This window comes from Lissotriton vulgaris, chromosome 4_1, assembly GCF_964263255.1.
Source record: "Lissotriton vulgaris chromosome 4_1, aLisVul1.2, whole genome shotgun sequence".
In the NCBI taxonomy this organism is placed as follows: domain Eukaryota; kingdom Metazoa; phylum Chordata; class Amphibia; order Caudata; family Salamandridae; genus Lissotriton; species Lissotriton vulgaris.
In genome coordinates this window covers 1,734,177,735-1,734,199,083 of record NC_141691.1, presented here as the reverse complement: position 1 = coordinate 1,734,199,083, position 21,349 = coordinate 1,734,177,735, and positions in this window count along the sequence as shown.

Below are 21,349 nucleotides of genomic sequence, written 5' to 3'. Positions count from 1 at the left end.
ACCTCCCGGGCATCCGAGAGGTGTGTGGTGAAGTACAGATAGGCCAATCACGCAGGTCCGATGCAGGGCGCTACCGAGGGTGCCCGCGGGTGCGTCATCTGCGCAGCGCTTCCTAACCTCTGGCTGGTAAGCCAAGCCTTAGATGTTTAACTGCATTGCATCAAATGACAGAGCAAACTCACTTGGCACATAGCACATTGCAACAGCGTTCACATAGGCATATTTAGAATGATACAGAGTGTGGAGTATTCAGGGGCATGGGCCCTGCAGGGCTGCCGTTGTCCACCGTTCAGTCACATGAGCGGATCAGCCGTTTGGGGTGTCACTACTGACATGTTCATGTTGTCGGAAAACACACTTGATGGGGACGACAAGCCGCTCGCTCCCAGGTTGCTCCGTGTCTGGGAGTCCGGACGGGAGTTGCTGTTCGCAATCTCATCTTCTCCGGACTGGGTGCAACTGGGCCAAGGCCCGTGTCCCGGCGAGCTCCCACCTCCTGCGCCTCCTTGATCACTGTTCCTGCTACCCACCCTGCTCCGGGCCTGCAGGTCTTGTTCCTTTCCATTGCCCTGTCTCCTCCAGCCAGTCCCAAACATCCGATGGGGCATCGAAAAACTGGGCACCCTCCTACGAGACCACGCGGAGGCGAGAGGGGAACAACAAGGAGTAGGGCAGCTCTAGCTCTCGCAATTGTCATTTCACCGCCATGTATGTGCTCCTCTGACTTTGTACTGCTGCTGTATAGTCTGGGAAAAACATCACCCGGCTGTTTCCCACCGTGAGGTCACCCAGGTTCCTGGTTTCGCGGAGCACCACGTCCCGATCATGATAGTTAAGGAGCCTGAAGAGGAGCGGGCAGGGCCGAGCCCCGGGCCAAGACTTCTGTGCCGGCACTCTGTGCGCCCTTTTTACTGCAAAGTGTGGGGACAGCACCCCTGGGGGCAGGAGTTCTCTCAACCAGTTCTCAACATACTGCTCCGGGTTCTTCCCCTCTTCTCCCTCCGGAAGGCCTACCACCCGGACATTGTTGAGCCGAGAGCGCCCTTCCGCGACCTCTAAGCGGTCTTCAAGCACATGAACCCTGTTGATTATGTCTTGGAGCGCTGAAGTGTGGTTTTGCACCACAGGCTGTATTTCTTGAAGCGATTGGTACTGTGCGGCGACCGACTCCGCCAGCTTGCGATGTTTGGCGTGGAGAAGAGTGAAGCCGGATGTCACTTTATCGATCCAGGCCTCCAGCGACACTTTAGTTTGCTCCAGTGTGGTGCCGATGCGCTCCACCGCCGCCAGCACAGAGTCCATCTTAGCCGCGAGGATCGCTGTCGGAGGCTCCATGTTGCTGCTCTGATGCCCGTGAGAGGTGCCAAGACCGTCGGCTTTCTGCTGTCTATTTTGCGACTTGTCCCAGAGACGGCCCATCACCAGCTGTTGCGCTGTAGGCATCCGCAGCTGTTCGCCAAGTCGGTCGTGCGCAGTCAACCCAGCCCAGTCCTCCACTCAAATTTCCGAGCCGCGCCGGCTCCTCGTAGGTGTCAACAGAAGATGGAAGGCACACTCCCCAGAGCGAGTACTGTCGCTGCCAGGGGCCGTGTTACAGGTCAGTGGGGCTAGTTCTGAGGGATGGTGCAGTGAGCTAAAAAACGGTGATGGATCAAGCCCTGATCTGTTGACTGGGTAGGAGTATTCTGCTTAATTCAGATACTCTGTCCATCACCACCCCCTTTTCTGAATAGTTCTGAGGACGGCACAAGTGGTAGCCCCCCTTCTCCGTATTGCACCAGGATTGTCTGCCTTCTCTGTTTTTTCTGGGCGTCTCCTCTCTTTCGCCCCCCCCCTGCTGACAGGCACCGTTCAGGCCCCCACCTAGGTCCCAGATAGTGCGCTCTGCAGTATCGCAGCGAGAAGACCCACGCACCCAGGCTCACCTTGTCCATGCAGGGCACAGCATGCCCCAGCCGCCACTGTCCTCACAAGACCTCCTCTCCCCACAGTTTATCTCCCACACCGGGGGTGTGCTGCTGCTGTTCCAATTGCACCCAATATGTCGCTGCCTCCCAAATGGCACCCAGGGCGCAAGATGGCGGGCCACCACCGCCCAGGCAGCAACAATTGAGTCTGTCACGGTGCCTCCAGTCTCTGCCGGGCTACCAGGAGTGTAGTTCCCTTGCACGCACAGACTGCTACTCAGCTGACACAGTGCGGCGCCACAGCCACTGTCCCTCCGAGTGGGGGGTGGGGGGATCTCCCCACACTCAGCCCACCCCACAGAATGGCTATCACGGCCACCCTCAATTTTCAGGTCGGGCCCTCACCAGAGCTGCGCTGCATCCTCCACCCTCCGCCATGGACTTCCCAAGCTCAACTCTGCCTCCAGCTGCGGGGAGATCGTGGGCTCACACCTCTTACCCGGTGCACACCACCTCAGTAGGCCAGATCAGAAGCTAGGCCCGGGCCACCTCCAAGTTTGTTAATGTGAGGCCGCAGACCACCGGTGTTACAGACCCACTGGCCCCCAGGAGCGTCTCCATGCAGCTCCGCTCCCGCAAGTCAGCAACGGCCGGCACCCGGGGTCACCGGCGGTCGTTGCAGGTTTCAGGTGCACTGTCCTGTGCCTCTGTCCCCCCAGGACGGGGTGCCGCCAAGGCCTCCCGGGCCTCTTTCCGCCCCAGGTCCATACTCCTCACCTGGGGCACCAGTCAGTTTGGCAGTTGGGCCGGCCCTCCGCTCTCCACAGGCCCAAACGCCTGGCGGCGTGAAGCCCAGTCCTCAGCTCCTACCCCTTGGGATTCAGGGGGGTGACTTGGGGGCCCCCTAGTTGATCTCCACTCCGGCGCCAGCTTCCACCGCAAGCCCCAGCCCCAGCGCTCCGTCCGGACCTCCTCAGTAGGCCACAACAGTCTTGGGCCTGGACTTCCCTCCGCAGTTTCGGCGCCCTCGCGCGCTCGCCACTCACTCCGGGCCGTGCTCCGCCAGTAGCCTAGGACAGTGGGCCCAGCCGGTCTCGCCCGCCGCTCCGCCTGACCACTCACTCAGGGGGACACCAAGCTCCGCTTCACCGACCCTGTGGTAGATCCTATCATCCACGGCAGCGCCGACTCATCGCCTCAGGGCACACCAGCAGCTGTTGAGCCTCCAAGCTCTTTTCGCGCCCACAACCCCAGTGGCAGCTCCTCAGCAGTCGGGCCGCGATTCCTTCCACTCTGTTCACCAGTCGGGAGTCTCCGGGCCCCGCAGGCTCCCCTCCGTGCCCCCACACTGCTCCCCACGCATGAGGAGCACCAAACCACCTCCAAAGGATAATTTACAGGAGAATTAGGGGATCGAAGCCAGAGCACTAGCAAGGTACGTCTGCCATGTTGGCTGGCTAGCCATGCCCCAGTGTGAAGGCATTGATGTTCTTGACTGCTGGCTGTTGTTGTGTGTGAGATGATGGCTGATGTGTGTTGCACAGGGTATTTGTCTCCAGGTACTTCATGTGTATGTTGAGTTTATTGTGCATTGCTATGTGTGCTTGTCTGAGTACCATTGATGACTATTGATGTGTTTCAGCTGCAATGGCATGACATGAGTAGTAAATGTCATACTCTACTGTCTTTCCAGGTTCTTTCACACTGTCAAGGCCTCTTTACATTCATTGCTGGTGTTACATGGACACTGAATTGTCGTTGTACCTTCGTAAATATACACAGACATAGGTATGTGATGGGTGTTTATTGAAAGAGAAGATTTGTGCAAGTGAAGTGAATATGTACACAATTGTGAGGAGTCTATACATTGTTTGTCTTTCATGGTAGATGAGATAAATGTAGTAGTGTGCACAAAGCAGGAGTCACACAGTGCAATAGACTCAGGCCATCAACTTGGCAACGTGGGCTAACAGAGTCTACAGAGTCCATGCAAGGGGGAATAGCAAGGTAACATCATGGCTGGCTCCGTGTGTGGCATAGGTATGGTGGCCTGCCACTAGATCCTCCCCTGAGGATTTTCGAATGGGCCCTGGTGAGTTTGGCAGGGACTACACTTGCTCCAGGGTCAGTGGTGTCTGAGGACTCCCTCTCCTCCTGCACAGCCCTCTCTGTGTCTATGGCTGATTTGTTGTTCTGCCTGGCAGGCATGCCACTAGAGGGGGGTTGATCTGCACTTGTGCCTGGGAGCCTGTCCCTCAGCACACCCATTAGCTGTCCAACAATGTCGACCAGTGGGCCCATCCGTGTGTCCATGGGCTGCTGCAGCATGCAGCTCTCATGCATGTCCTCTGCAAGCTGGCACATTACTCCTTGATTCTCCTGGTAGGAACCAAGGACTCTTGCAATGGTGGCCAGGGATTCAGGGTCACTGTCCTCCCGTGTCTTTGCACCATGTCTCCTCCCACCTGCCCTCCTGCCATGTCCCTGTGGCATTGTCCCACAACGCACTGGCACACTCTCCCTGCCATGATGTGAATGTGCGGTGGTGTTGGTAACCACCGTGGCAGGGCGATTGTTACAGGCAGTAGTGGTGAGGGGGTTGTTGGAGGCCACACAGGTAGTGGTGGCAGGGGTCAGTCGTGGTGAAGAGGATAGTGGTGGATGGCACACAGGTCATAGTGGCAGGGGCCAGGCCAGTTGTTGTTGCCGTGGTGGAGAGGATGTTGGTGGATGCCCCAGAGGTTGTGGTTGCCGGGGCCAGGCCAGTTGTTGTTGCTGTGGTGGAGAGGATGTTGGTGGTCCATGCTACGCAGGTTGTGGTGGCAGGGGCCAGGCCAGTTGTTGATGCCGCGGTGGTGGTGACGGTGAAGGCTCAAACCATGTTATTCCCTGGCACACCAGAGGGACCAGCTTCAGAATCCAGGTCGGAGAATATGAGTGAATCTGTATCTGAGTGCTCATGTTGTGATGGTGGGGACTGGCTCTGTATGTTGTCATCATCCTGTGTAGTTCGTTGGCATTCTCCTGTTGGACAGAGGTCAAATGGAAATTGATGATTGACAATGGCATGGCTTTGCATGTCTGCAAGAAGACAGTGCACCATGACATGATGTTGAGGTACATACCTTACTAGTCCATGGTATGTGAATTACAACTTGGTGCAGTGTACACACGGTGTGACAACACAGACATGTCGTCAAGTACATGATTTGCATTGCTGTTGAGGGCATGTGGCAATTTGGGAAAGCTGAACATGCTGCACTTGGTTACTACCTACATGTAAGTTTTACGATAGCAATGTGAGAGCTTCCCCATGCTTGGTGGTGTGGGGAGTGCTACATCCTGCTCAGCTGTGGGACAAGGGGGCCTGGTGGGATTTGTAGTGCAGGCCTCCCACCACAAGACACCCCTCCCAGGCAAGATGGCTACCTACCTGTTAGGTGAAAGTGAACAATGCAATGGCTGCAAAGTGCTTCTGGGTTGGTGTGATGCACTACATCCTGCTTAGGGGTGGGACAGGGGGCATGGAGGGAGTAGTAGTGCAGGTCTCCAACCCACAAACACCCTGCCTGTGAAGATGGCTACCTACCTGTAAGTTTGATGAGGGTGACGCAATGGCTCACAAGTGCTTCTGGGTGGGGTGGAGTGCTACATCCTGCTTAGGGGTGGAACAGGGGACATGGTGGGAGTAGTAGTGCAGGCCTCCCTCCCCCAAACAGACCTCTCAGACAAGATGGCTACCTACCTGTTAGGTGAATGTGAACTGTGCAATTGCTTCCAGGTGCTCCTGGGTGGGGTGGGAGGGAGTGCTCCATATTGGTAGGCTGTGGGACAGGAGCCATGGTGGGAGTGCTGGTACAGGCCTCCCTCCCCCCAAACAGGCCTCCCAGGCAAGATGGCTACCTACCTGTTTGGTAAAGGTGAACTGTGCAATGGCTTCCAGGTGCTCCTGGGTGGGATGGGAGGGAGTGCTCCATATTGGTAGGCTGTGGGACAGGGGCCATGGTGGGAGGTCTGGTACAGGCCTCCCTCCCCCCAAACAGGCCTCCCAGGCAAGATGGCTACCTACCTGTTTGGTGAAGGTGAACTGTGTAATGGCTTCCAGGTGCTCCTGGGTGGGGTGGGAGGGAGTGCTCCATCTTGGTAGGCTGTGGTACAGGGGCCATGGTGGGAGAGCTGGTACAGGCCTCCCTCCCCCAAACGGGCCTTCCAGGCAAGATGGCTACCTACCTGTTTGGTGAAGGTGAACTGTGCAATGGCTTCCAGGTGCTCCTGGGTGGGATGGGAGGGAGTGCTCCATATTGGTAGCATGTGGGACAGGGGCCATGGTGGGAGGTCTGGTACAGGCCTCCCTCCCCCCAAACAGGCCTCCCAGGCAAGATGGCTACCTACCTGTTTGGTGAAGGTGAACTGTGTAATGGCTTCCAGGTGCTCCTGGGTGGGGTGGGAGGGAGTGCTCCATCTTGGTAGGCTGTGGGACAGGAGCCATGGTGGGAATGCTGGTACAGGCCTCCCTCCCCCAAACGGGCCTTCCAGGCAAGATGGCTACCTACCTGTTTGGTGAAGGTGAACTGTGCGATGGTTTCCAGGTGCTCCTGGGTGGGGTGGGAGGGTGTGCTCCATCTTGGTAGGCTGTGGGACAGGGGCCATGGTGGGAGTGCTGGTACAGGCCTCCCTCCCCCAAACAGCCCTCCCAGGCATGATGGCTACCTACCTGTTAGTTCGTTTGGTGTGGTGCAATGGCCTCCAGGTACTCCTGGGTGGGGTGGGAGGGAGTACTCCATCTTGGTAGGCTGTGGGACAGGGGCCATGGTGGGAGTGCTGGTACAGGCCTCCCTCCCCCAAACAGACCTCCCAGGCAAGATGGCTACCTACCTGTTTGGTGAAGGTAAACTGTGCAATGGCTTCCAAGTGCTCCTCGGTGGGGTGGGGTGGAGTGCTCCATCTTGGTAGGCTGTGGGACAGCAGCCATGGTGGGAGTGCTGGTACAGGCCTCCCTCCCCCCAAACAGCCCTCCCAGGCAAGATGACTACCTACCTGTTTGGTGAAGGTAAAAAATGCAATGGCAGCCACATGCTTCTGGGGTAGTGCTACATCCTGCTCAGCTGTGGGACAAGGGGCCTGGTAGGAGTTGTAGTGTAGGCCGCCTGTACATGTGCCACCACTTAAATACTGCTAGGTACATTTGTGCTGAATGAGAGGGAGTTGATGTGGGATCTGTGGGACCTGTTTGGGGGGGAGTATTTGGGACATGAGGAGATTTGGGCCTAGGAACAGTTGCTTTACAGTTGTGCAAGATACTACATTGCAGTGTTATGGCAGTATTGTGTTGGTACTTACCAGACTCCAAACCAGTGCAACTCTCTGGATGCAGTATGCCCAGCACCTTCTCCTCCCATGGGTTGAATGTTCTTGGTGGGATGGGAGGTCCACTGCCAGTACGGTTGGCCAGCTCACGGTTCTTGCTGTTCTTCTCCTTGACCTTGCTCTTGAGGTCAGTCCACCTCTTCCTGATCTCCTTCCTGTTGCGTGGAACTTTCCCTACAGCATTGACTCTGTCCACTATCCTTTGCCACATTTGACTTTGCCTGGCTGCTGGGGTCTGTTGTACCATGCTTCCTAAGATGTATGGGCCCGATTCACAGAATGAACTTAAGACTAAATCCTAAACTTACTACTATTTGGTATTCACAGAATGCACTTACTACTTTCGGGATTCACAGATTAAACTTACTACTTTCGGGATTCACAGAATAAACTTACTACTTTCGGTATTCACAGAATAGATTTAAGACTACTAACTTTACGTCCGCACTCGGGCCGTAAATTACGGCCCGGAGGCGGAGTTTCCGGCTTCGGGGTGGAGCTTACGGCCCGGAGGCGGAGCTTCCGGGCCGGAGGCGGAGCTTGCGGCTTGGAGGCGGAGCTTCCGGCTCGGAGGTGGGTATTTAGCCATGGCTGAAATCTCCACCTCCGAGCCAGAAGCTCCGCCTCCAAGCCGCAAGCTCCGCCTCTGGGCCGTAAGCTCCGCCCCCAAGCCGGAAACTCCACCTCCGGGCCGTAATTTACGGCCCGAGTGCGGACGTAAAGTTAGTAGTCTTAAATCTATTCTGTGAATACCGAAAGTAGTAAGTTTATTCTGTGAATCCCGAAAGTAGTAAGTTTAATCTTTGAATCCCGAAAGTAGTAAGTGCATTCTGTGAATACCAAATAGTAGTAAGTTTAGGATTTAGTCTTAAGTTCATTCTGTGAATCGGGCCCTATGGCTCTACTCTTATGATCTCATCCACCATGATTGACAACTCGCCATCAGTGAATGTTGGCATTTTCTGTGCCATGGTGTGTGATGTGCTGAATGGTTGTGAGTGCAGTTGTGGGTGGGGGTGATGATGATGTGTGGGGTGTGAGTGTGTTTGTGATAGGGTGATGTGTTCACGTTTGGCTTTTGTTTGTGTGATGAGGTAGGGCCCTTCGCTTCTGGAGTTTTGAGGGGAATGTTTATTAGGCAGGGCCTGCTTTTATGCTCAGCTATGTGGGTGTGCTTTCAGGTGAATATTCATGTCAGTTGTGTTGTCGGTGTTGAGCTGGGATCTGTAGTTTATGTGTTCCAGGGGCATCTGTCAATGGGATGTGTTACTTGTTTCTATTGGCTGAGCCAGGTGCACTTCCACAATTGTTGGTTTTGTGCTGTAGTAGCCTTCGACCGCAATTACTATTTCCGAAGTACTGCCGTGGTCGGACTGCGCTGGTGGTGTTTCAGCTTTTCCGCACGTGCACAGCGGTGTTTCATGGATTCCGACCGCGGCGTGTGTTTTTTCCCCGTGGTGCATCGTAACTTTTTGTAAGTTTACTGCATGTTTTATTATATTTAAGTTTCACATTTATATTTATGCAGCCATTTTTGTTTAGGGGGACTACATTTGTAACCGCTTACTGTCATTTTGGGTTATTTCTCCAGGGATCAGATCGTGATTGGGAGCTGTGACGCTTGGAGCCAGGTAAGACTTATTTATTTTTGTTTAAACTAAGTTTTACTTTAATTTGGTTGTAGTTAGGTGGTCTGTAGTGTCTTTAGTGTTAGGTAGTTGTGTTTTTGGTGTAGTTTAGGTGTATGTTCGGTTTGTTTATTTTCGAGTAGATTCTGTGTTTGAGGACTGGTGTTTCGAGTGTAATATATGTCGATAGATTTATGTGTATTGTTTTTAAAAGTTTGAAAACTATTTTGAAATGGAATGTATGTATTTTTGTGTGGGTGGGTATGTTGTTCTGTTGTCTTACAGATTTTCGTTTGACGACGTCGCAATTTGGAGAAAGTTACATTTTTTTTTAAAGAGGTGTGTATTAGTTTTGTAAACTAATCTTTATTTAACACAATCTTAAATTTTTTCACATTTTCCTGGAGCGTATCTGACCTTTTCTACATTTTTGTTTTTTTATGGGATTTGCCAATTGGATTTATCGAAAGAGGATTTGTTTTTGGAGTTCTTTGAATTTTTGCATTTTTTGGGGGGTTTATTTTACATTATTTTGGAGAAATCGACAACTGGATGGATCTAGAAGTTGTGTTCAGTTAGCTTTGGAGCTACAACAACTGTAAGTAATTTTTTTATGTGGGGGGGAAATCTAATTTTTTTGTATTTTAATTTGTGTTATATTTTGTAAAATATTATTATTTTGTCAATATATATTTAGCATTTTATCAATTATATATATTTGACAAATTATTAATGTTTTATAAAATATGAAAATATTTTATATATGCATATGTTGTGTTTTAGAAGAAAATGTTTTAATTACTGTTTAATTTAGAATTAAAGTATGATTTTTGCGATTAGGGATAATTATTCTAAGCCTCTAGTTGTAGGAAAGAGTGTGACTTGGCTTGGCAAAAGATCATACATTTTATTTGTTTGTTTAGTTAGTTTTGGTTCAATTAGTGTGATGGATTGTTGCATTCGTTGTTCTTGGTAACGTTGCTCCTTTTGGATAGATTCCAGTAATTTGTGGAGTGTAGGTGTACCTCTGCCTGTTGTTGCCAGGAAGGCGTTATGCCATCCTTCAACGGCGGTATTTGTTTTGGCTTGCTTGTTTAGGGTACTAAGGTACACGTTCCACCACGGAATGTGGAACTTTGGTAATCTTCTGTGACCTGATCGGTGTAGTCTCCCTACCCATGTGTCCTCGAAGTAATCAAGTAGTGGACTTAACTTCTCCTCATTTCTCTTGTAGTATGTACTCTCTATTAGTAAGTTATAGTGTTCTACCATGTCAGTCACAGGCACATAGACTAAGGCTATAAGTTTTTTTATTTGGTATGCTAAGGTGCTGTCTGTTATGTATTCCACACTTAGGGGCCCATTAGTATGGCGGGCGGACAAAGTGGGAAATGGGACCGCCGGCTATGGGTGCGGCGGTCCCGCACATCCCATTAGCGGGTGGTGCTGAAAGCACCGCCCACCCAATACCAAAAATGCATGTTGTACTTTTCAATGCACAACGTGACAGGCAGCGTGCGGTGCCTGCCATGTTGTACATTGAAATGCGGGGTACCATAGGTACCACCCAGGTGCACCCTCCACCCCCAGAGTACCTAGGAGCCCGCGACGGCCCCCACAAGAAATCCCTGCATGCCTTTCCGTGGCAGCAATGCCGCCACGGAAAGGCATGTTCCCGCCCACATCTTAATATGTTTGGCGGTGTCTAACAGACCACGCCACCATATTGATCCCTTTTCCGCCCGGTCGACTTGTTGACGGGGCGGAAAAGCGGCGGATGGTCTTTCCGTCTGCCCCGGACCCCCCAGCCATAATAACATGGCGGGGGTCTTTGCAGTAAGGATGGCGGGCGGATGGCCCCCGCCGGGCCAGCAGTGGCTACTGCCGGCCCGGCGGGGCGATCCGCCTGCCAACCTAATAGGGCCCCTAGTGTTGACTTTTGGAGATATCTCCACAGGCACTGATTAAAATGATAGTAGCACCCTTGTATAGCTGTATGAGGGTATGTTTTTAAAATTGCGTTAATCATGGCTATTTCAAAATCCATGATTATTTTTTGTGGAAAATAATTTGGATTTTCTGTTTTTATTTTGTTGATAATTTCTAGATAGGTACTTTGAGTTTTATTTGGGAGTAAGCAATAGATGAAGGGAATATTGGTATTTTGGTATATAGCATGTACTGTGAATAGTTGATAAATAATAAAGTGTTGCATTGTTGGAGTTTTGTTAAGTTATTTGCAGTAGCAAACATTATTATACGTTTTCACTGTTGTTATTGTCAAAGAAAACAAATGGCTCTTTGTTATGGGTAATGCTTAGTTCTGGTGGGATATTTACTTCTTGGAATGTTTTAGCGATAGGTTGTTGTTTTACTTTTCTGTCTAATTATAACTTTTCTTAATGCATCAATGGATAGTAATTGTCCAGATGCATGTTGGGGTATTTTCAGTAGTTGTTCTTTTGATATTTCATTAGTGGGTTTGTCTGTGCTACTGCTTGCTTCTTTGATATTTTCTAAAGCACCTCTAATTTCAATTTCAGTAATATTTGGGGGGGGGGGGGGTTGTGCTCAAGGACAGATAAAACAGTAGTTTCTTGGGTTATGGCTCTTCAGTAGCATTTGTTAGCATAGTACTTGCCACATTCCTAGAAGACTTTTAAATCTTTCTGCTTTTCCTGTGTATATACATAACCCATGTAACGTAGGAGCATTTTTCCCTTTTGGGATTCAATGAATTCTGCGGCTTCAGTCATGGTGGTGTCTTTAATGCTAAAGAAAATGTATATATAATTAAGTTAATATAATGCAATATATTATTTTGTTAGCAAAATATACATTTTTGGCATTATACTTACAATGTTGATTTAGATGTTGAAAATAATTTTCTTTTGATGTTTGGTAGCTGTTATTTTCTGAATGTAGAAGATATATCTGTTGATATAATAAAAAAACATTTTAAGATATTTTGCAACATTTGTTGTAGGTGATAGGGGAATTGGGAAAGGGTTTGTTTTAATTAGCTAAATTATCGTTTTAGTTTAAAGTAGTTAATTTATATACTTACTTTTTGATTAACTTTATTTTCTTAGTTGTTGTAGATAATTATTCCTGTAGCTGGAAGAATCTGTAGTGGAGATATAAATAAATGAAAGTAGATTTTAGTTTATTATTATTGAGATGTATTTTTTTAAAGAATGTTAGCAGTATTAAATTTAAAAAAAAGAATATTTACTTACTTATTGTAGTTTAAGGTTTTCTTTCAAAAGTGAATGTTGTTATCGGGAAGCAATCTGTTAGCGTTTCCTCTTCTTTTTTCTTGTAGTGTTGAAGTGGAAATGAGCAAACATTTTTGTTGGCTTTTATCCTGTTTAATTAATTAGTTAGTTTAGGTGATTGGTTCTTTTCGTTACTGCTAGAATTCTATTTGTTGTTGTGTTCATTTTGAATTTTTTTTGTTTTGTTTCCATATATGGAAGATGCTAATTAAGTAGTTGTAATTTTTATAAATAATATTTTGATGTTGAAATGTGTTTTATAATGAATTAAATATTATCTATTTTGTGATTTATCTGTGTAAAGTATTTATTTATTTAGGTTTTAACTGATATTAGTAAATATTATTTATTTTGGTGTTAATGTGTTTAGAAAGTATCAATTTATATTTAATAATCGTATTGTGTATGTTTAAGTTGTGAAAATATATGTTTTATATGAATATGTATGTGATAAAGTGTTTTAGATGTAATCGATTTTATTAATGAATCGATATTGGTGGCTGTCTATATTTTGATATTTGATATAATGGTTCTTTGTTCGTATGTTATTCGCTAATTTTAATTTTAATATTTTGTTTTTCAATAATTTTAGAAACTATATTTTTAGTAGTCGATATAGTGGGTCCGATATTTTAGTTTATTTTTAATTAAGTATTGGTGGTCGATACTGTTGTTTTCTATATTTTGGCTTTGATATTTTGTCAATTCGATATTTTGTCTCTCAATATTAAGTCACTGATCCGATGGGTCCAGATGTAGTGTGAGGTAAGCAGTGTTTGTCTAAGGATGCACCTCTCACTATTGAATTTGCTAAGATGCCACCCACTTTGTGGGCCACAGATGATACAGATGTAGGACTGCTGCAGATACTGCCAGTTTCGATACAGGTTAAGGATGGTGCAATTTTGCCCCGTATTCCTCAGTATAAAATACCACAGGCACGAGAGCGAGCCTTATTGCAGATTATTTTGGACTTGATTAAGAAGGGAGTGGTTGAGGAGACATCTGCCAATATTTGTAATAGTCCTATTCTTCATATTCTTAAATGAACACCTTTAAGTTCTCTTGATGATCAAGAAGATGTTTATTGTTTTGTGATTGATTTGAGCGAAGTTAAAAAAAATTGTGGTTCCCCAGTTTCCAGTGGTCTCTGACATTACTACTTTTGACTATGATTCCTTCCACTGCAAAATTCCTCTCTGTTATTGATTTGAAAAATGCATTCTTCAGTATTCCCATTCATCCAGATAGCAGGTACTTCTTTGGATTTACACTAGCTGGCAGAAGCTTTAGGTTATGTGGAGCTCCTCAGGACTATACTGAGAGTCCAAGTATTTACAGTCAGGCTTTAAAGAGTCAATTTGATTCCCTTTCGCTTCCTACAGGTAATGTCTTGGAGCAGTATGTCGATGATCTCCTTATCACTGCTGATACAGAGCAGGGTTGTAAAGACACTACAGTTAAATTGTTGTTGCATTTGGCCCAAAATGGACATCAAGGGGGTCATTAGTATGGCGGGCGGACTTAGTCCGCCCGCCCGCCCGCCATCCTATCAGAGTTTGGGAACGCCCGCAATAAGGGCGGGTTCCCGTGGGGGAGATTAGGATGCGCCCGCCACTGTGGCGGGCGCATACTGCATTTTTAGCATTGTGGTGGGCGGTGCTCTCAGCACCGCCCACCACAATGCTAAAAATACATATATGCATTTGCATTAACAAAGTGGCAGGCACCGCGCGGTGCCTGCCGTTTTGTTAATGCAAATGCAGGGGAGTACCACAGGTACCCCCCGTGTGCACCCCCCACCTGTCCTTCACTCCAGGGGCCTGCAGGGGGCCCCCGAAGTGAAGAAGGCATCTGTTTTGGGCCATGCTAATATGGCTGGCGGTGTCTAATAGACACCTCCACCTTATTAAACCTTTTCCGCCCTGGCCCCAAGGCGACCGGGGCGGAAAAGCGGCGGACGGTTTTTCCGTCCGTCGCGGTCCCCCCGACATCCTAATATGGCGGGGGAATTTAGGTGCGGATGGCAGGCGGATTGCCCCCACCAGGCTGGCGGTGGCTACCGCCAGCCTGGCCGCCCGCCATCCTAATGGGCCATCCTAATGGGCCCCCAAGTTTTTCTTTCTAAATTCCAGTATTGTCGACAGAAGATCACATATTTAGGTCACCTATTTAGGTCACCTACTGTTAAAGGAGGGTAGGAGATTGATGTTAATGTTAAAAGATTTCTAAAGCGCATGGCTGCCCGGGAGCGTCCCAGCGCTGACAGAAGGTCAAGCGAGAGCAGGAGAGGAAGGTTACGGGAACAGCCAAGTCTTTAGAAGCTTCCGGAAAGGCAAGAGATTAGGTTGGGCATGGAGGTCAGAAGGGAGTGCGTTCCACAGTTTGGAGGCGTTGTAAGAAAAGCGTCGGCCTCCGGAGCGTGCTTTCTTGATCCTGGGAGGCAGGGTTAGGTGGACATTGGAGGAACGAAGGGTTCTAGAGGTGGTGTAGGGGGCAATAAGGTCCTTAAGGATATGGGGAGCCTTTCCGTGGAGGATTTTGTGGGTCAGGCAGAGGGCCTTGAACTGCACTCTTTGCAGAACGGGCAACCAGTGCAGTGCTCTGATGGCTGGTTTGGTCGTACAACGGTTCTTGGTGCCAGTAAGGATCCGGGCTGCAGCGTTTTGCCCAGCCTGGAGCTTTGTTGTCACTTTCTTTGGAGCACCAAGATACAGGGCATTTCCGTAGTCCAGCCTGGACAGAATGAGGCCCTGTATGAGGAGCTTTCTTGACTGAAAAGGGAGCAGAGGGAGAATCTTACGGGCGGTGCGTAAGAGGCCATAGCAGACACCTGCCGTTATCCTTGCTTGGGTATTCAAGGTGAGGTTTTGATCAAGCCAGATCCCAAGGCTTTTAATGTCTGCTTTGGGGGTTGGAGGCGGGCCCATGCACGGTGGCCACAGGGTCTCCGGACGGAAGTGAGACTGGTTGCCCATCACCAGTATCTCCGTTTTATCACTGTTAAGTTTCAAGTGAGACTTATCCATCTAGCTGACTATATCGCCCAGGCAGGAGTACAAATCGGTGGTAGGATTTTCCTGCTGACTGAGGAAGACAACCAGCTGAGTGTCATCCGCGTATGTCAGAAGTTTAATTTCCGTGGGAGGAGACAATTTTCTCAAGGGGAGACATGTATACGTTGAAGAGCGTCGGGCTCAACGAAGAGCCCTGCGGCACTCCACAACGTATAGGGGTCTCCCTGGAGATGTAATCACCCTCCGCCACCTGGAAGGAGCGATTGTGAAGGAAGGATTTTAGCCACGACAGGGCAGACCCTGAGATGCCAAGGTCTCTGAGCCGCTGAGCCAAGATATGGTGGTTGACGTTGTCGAAGGCTGCACTAAGATCCAGAAGGATCACTGCCACTGATCCTCCTGCATAGATGATCTTCCTGGCCTCTTCGACAACCGCCACCATCGCTGTTTCCGTACCCTGGCCCGGGCGGAAACCTGTCTGTGGGAGGTTTAAGTAGTTCATTGGTTTCCAGGTAGTTGGAGACCCTCTGGGTGAGTAGTGCGCTATATAACTTGAACTGGCCGTTAATACATTTTTCAGCCATCTTGCTGATGCAAGGAAGGAGGGAGATCGGCCTAAAGTTAGCCAAGTTTCGGAGGTCCAGGTTAGGTTTTTTAAGTAAGGCCCTGACCACCGCCTTCTTCCAGCTCGGGGGTACCGTTCTGTTTGCTAGTGAGGCATTGATCAGGTTCACCATTGAGGCGAGGATGATGGGTACTACCTGTTTTAAGTATTTGACTGGGGCTGGGTCACGCAGAGAGCCACTTTTAAGTGATTGGAGGATGGGAAGTAGAGTGTCATCACTGATGAGGGTGAACGTGTCAAGTCCTGTATTCATGTTCTGGGCCTGCATCAGACAGAGGTGTGGAGGGTCCACATAGGTGAGAGGGGGAAGTTGGCAGAAGATATTTTGAATTTTTTGATCGAAGAAGGTGGCTAGCTCATTGCAATGATTGTCCGAAAGGTCACTTGTGCAAATAGGCTCTGGGGTTTTTAAGAGTTTTTTTACGATTTGGAAAGTTTCTCTGGACGAGCTGGATGGCGTACTAATTGTTTCATTGAAGTAGACTGTCTGTGCAGTTTTTAGAGCTTTTTTATAATTGAGGATAGCCAGTTTGTAAGCAAAATTGTTGTTAAGGTCAAAGTCTTTCCTCCACACTCTTTCAGATCTCTTGCAGACTTTTTTTAGGAGTCGGACCTCGAGTGTGAACCAAGGAGAGGTGGGTTTTTTCCTTGGTTTTAGGTACGGCTTTTTGGGGAGGACAATATCAAGGGAGTTTTCAATCCAGGAAGAAAATTCAACATCCGCTATATCGGGTCGGTTTCATGTTTAGGCCTAGAATGCTGCAGGACCTGCTTCCAACTGCCGATATCTAGTTTGGCCCTGGGACGAGAGGGTCTACCCGGAGCTTGGTTGGGAGGTAGAGTGGTCGGGATCTGCCAGCTAAAGGGGATAAGCAGGTGATCGGAACAGGGCACTGGAATGGGTGCTCTCAATTTGATGTCAGGAATGTTGCAGAAGATGGGATCAAGCAAGTGCCCACGAGTATGCGTTGGTTGATCATTTTGTAGGTGAAGTTGATGGGCTTAAAGAAGCGGGTAGTAAGTACAGTTTACACCCTGACCTGATGCACAGCTAAAGCTAATTATACTGCTATTCTTAAATTCAAAACTAGTTTCACACAGTTTTAATTGATTTCATTTGATTTTATTCACCATATTTTTCTTTCTTATATTTATTTTTTCATTTTTTCATTTTTCAATGGCATATATCAATTTCTATATATGAATTAATTTCCTATACATGTGACCCTTGGTTATATTTGTAAACGTGTAAAAATGTAAAGTAACACAATTAATGATAATAATGTATCTCATTTACAGAACGGCCCCCGAAGAAGGGACTGGGTTCCGAAATGCATCGGGCCAACCATTTCTCAACTGTTATTTGATAACTAGTTTTGGGATGTGTTAGAGTGTGAACAGTATCACACCAAAGATTTAATGTATAGGAAATGAATTCATATATAGAAATTGATATATGCCATTGAAAAATGAAAAAATGAAAAAATGAAAAAATAAATATAAGAAAGAAAAATATGGTGAATAAAACCAAATGAAATCAATTAAAACTGTGTGAAACTAGTTTTGAATGTAAGAATAGCAGTATAATTAGCATTAGCTGTGCATCAGGTCAGGAAGTAAACTGTACTTACTACCCGCTTCTTTAGGTTTCTGAACATAGGGGACAGGCAGCCCCATGATCCCTGATAGCACGCAGTAGATGGATTAGCCATATCATAAACACAACTTACAAACGGAAAAACAAGAAAAGGAAAACAAAGGTGTGCCAAGTGCCAACTCTGTCTTGAAGTTGATGAGCTGCCAGGTCTGAGAGCAGTTCTGAGGCATTATTGTCCTTACTATTATCTAAGTGGACATTAAGGTCTCCCAAGATTAGGAAATTAGGCAGGGTACTGGCCATGGCCAGGGAGAATTCCAGGAGTGAACTACACAACTGACCCAAAGCTCCTGGTGGGCGATAGATAAGAACTCCTGATAGCGAGATACATGGGGATATTTGGATGGTAAAGTGCACATTTTCGCAGTCCGTCAGGGGGCTGTCGTGAAATCTGCACAAAAAATGATCTCTGTAAATAACAGCTATCCCACCTTCCCTTCCCTTGGGTCGATCCAGGTGTTTTATAAGGAAGCCGTGAGGCAATGCCTGTACAATGTCTGAGTCTGAATCCGGGGCGAGCCATGTCTCAGTTAGAAACAGAATCTCCAGTTGATGCTCTTCAAAGAGCATATGAATTTCTTGGGCATGTTTGGGCAGGGATCTGCAATTGATCAGGGCCATGTTGATGACCGTCTGGGGATAATGGCGGGGGTGAGTTTGAATGGACAATGGAGACAGTGGGTGCACGGAGACTCACCTCTAATGGAATGAGTGCATGGGGACTGCAGGGGCTGATTTAGTTGGCACAAGGATTCCCTGGAATAAGATAGCCTCATTTGAAGGGAGGCTTCCATGGTGCCTGTCCCTAGGCCCGTCCTGGCGTGGACGGGCGCAGACGGGCTTACCTCCGGCGCGCCAACGGCATGCCCGCTGCGCTTGTCGGCTGCGCGTCCGGCAGGGAGGGGTCATTTTGTAGTGTGAGGGCCTAACTCGCCCACAACACTAGAACGCCGACCGACCTTCCCAAGATGGCGGCTGTGAAGTGCGCTGTTTTCCTGCCTAGAACGTGGTCCAAGAGACCCTCAATCGGCCACCAGTGGAGCGCGGGGTATCGGGGAGTCACAAGGAAGTTGGCGGTATGAATCAGCTTTGTTATATTAAAAATGTGTTTTACTCACACAGCGTTCAGGGTGCTTTTAAAAACTGTGTCTCACTCACACAGCGTTCTGGGTAAATGTCAAACAAGTTAAATTAGGTCACACGAAGTATCAATTTAAACAATTTTAAACTAAAGCTCTTGGCTACCGGCTTCCGCCTCAGGAGTCGTGAATTCTGTCAGTGAGTCTGCCTGACAGTCCGCCCTATATGTAGTGTGAGGGCCTAACTCGCCCACAACACTAGAGCGCCGACCGACCTTGCCAAGATGGCAGCTGTGAAGTGCGCTGTTTTCCTGCCTAGTACGCGGTCCAGGAGACCCTCAATCGGCCACCAGTGGAGCGCGGGGTATCGGGGAGTCACAAGGAGGTTGGCGGTATGAATCAGCTTTGTTATATTAAAACTGTGTCTTACTCACACAGCGTTCAGGGTGCTTTTAAAAACTGTGTCTCACTCACACAGCGTTCAGGGTAAATGTCAAACAAGTTAAAATAGGTCACACGAAGTATCAATTCAAATTTTTTTTTAACTAAAGCTCTTGGCTCCCGGCTTCCGCCTCAGGAGTCGTGAATTCTGTCAGATCCCAGAGTGTATCAGTACCATTGTTAAAATGCCCATCCCACAGACTCAGAAAGATGTGTGTGCATTTATACGTATCACTTCCTATTGCAGGCAGTGGATACCTAACTACTCCTTACTAATCAAACCCTTGCATGCTCTAACCACTAAAGACGTGCATGAGCCCTTGCCTTGGACACCTGAATGTAAGCAGTATTTTGAGCACTTAAAAACTGCAATTTGTTCAGCTCCAGTACTTGGCACTCCTGATTATAACAAGACGTTTGTATTGTTCATCCATGAAATGGCCGGTTGCCCTCCTTCTGTTTTAACACAAAAATTTGGTGATAAGCAACAGCTGTGTGCTTATTTGTCTGCTGTTCTTGACCCTGTCGCAAGAGACCTCCCAAACTGTCTAAGAGCGGTCGCGGCTGGACTCGTACTTGATACTGATCTTACAGTTATGGTACCCCATGCTCTGGATACCCATTTGAATAAAACAAAGACACAGCATCTCACCAGTGCACGTCTGACTGGTTATGAACTAACATTGTTTGCTAAACAAATCACGATTAAAAGATGTGCCATTCTGAATCCTGCTACATTACTGCCCCTCCCTTCTGAGAGCGATGAAGTCGACAAACATGATTGCATCTTCAGGATGAAAGAAGAGACGAAAGGACGGGTAGACTTGACTGATTTTCCCTTATCTGACCCACAAAGAGAACTATATGTCAATGGCCAATGTTTTAAATGATCAGATGGCACAACAACTGCTGCGTATGCTATTACCACGCTGCGTACAGTAGTTGAGCCATCCCGAGTCCCTTATCAGTCGCCCCAAGCCGCTGAGCTTGTTGCCTTGATACAAGGTTGCGAACTGAGTTAGGGACTGGTTGCAATATTTATACTGATAGCCAGCCAGTATGCCTTCGGAGTCGCGCACAACTTTGGGTAACTCTGGGCAGAGAAAGGGTTTCTTACTTCGCATGGCACAAAGATACAGCATGAGCATCTTATATGGAGGTTTTTGTCCGCTTTGACACTCCCTAAGAAATCTGCCATTGTAAAGTGTAGTGCCCATCAGATGTTTACTGATGGGGTGGGAAGGGGTAATGCATTTGCAGATCAGATAGCTAAGGAAACAGCCCAGGCTAAAATGACAAGAATGTTTGTAGCAGGTCGCGCCAGGTGGGTGCCTGAAGTTACCATGTTTGAAGACACACTCAAGAATATAACAGAGATACAAAGTGAGGCCACCATAGAAGAGTTAGCAGTGTGGCAGGAAAGCACAGCACAATTGAATGATGAGAGAATGATGAGTAAGCATGGGCGGAAAATCCGTTACGCTCGCGGATTTTGAGGATTTTCGGTAAATTCGCAATCCGCGAACGCTCGCGAATTTACCGAAAATCCGCAAATTCGCACGCAGCGGATTTTTTTTTCTTGGTGATACAATTTTGCGGCGTGCGGCATTTACTTACCGTCATTCAGCGTTTGCCGAGTTGTTTTTCTTGCTATTTTGCGAGTGCTGCGCCATTTTGGATCTTGCTGCGGGATCCCGCGGGAATTTGGCGAGCGGGATTACGTAATCACGGCTTGCCAACTTGCACAGCAAGAGTTTGTCAACGCGAGTACGCCGTGATCACGTATCGCGGTACTTCGCAATTGCGAGCTTGTAGATGCGGCGAGCAGCAACAATCTCGCACTCGGGAAAATACAAAATTTGCAATTCTGCACAAGAAATCCACCAGCAAGCAGCATAAACCTTCTGGAAATGATGATTTTTATCTGAATAACTCCTCAGGTTGACATTTGCCTGCACTTTTTTTGCGAGGAGTCCATTTTGGGGAGGGGGGGGTGGGAGGAAGGAAGTGCCCCACAGTCTTCAACTTCCTGTTCCTGTCCAGCAGGCTCCTCCCAGTGCTTTGTCCATCTCCTGGTCACTTTTCATTTGGATCTGGAGCTGGAAGGATTACTTTTTGTGGATGCTGCTGGATATTTGGATTTGAGGCCTTTTTGACTTTCTTTGGATCACTTTTGGATTAGAAATTTCACAAGTAAGTTTGTTTGGGGCATTACAGTTGCTGCAACTACAATTTTGGAATTTTCGATTTTTGGGCTGTTTTGGGGCCTTTTGCCCAGGGGTACTCAGTGGTGGGTGCACTGAGTCTTTCTGTGGGGTGTTTTGAATTTAAACATCATTGAGGGGCTGGA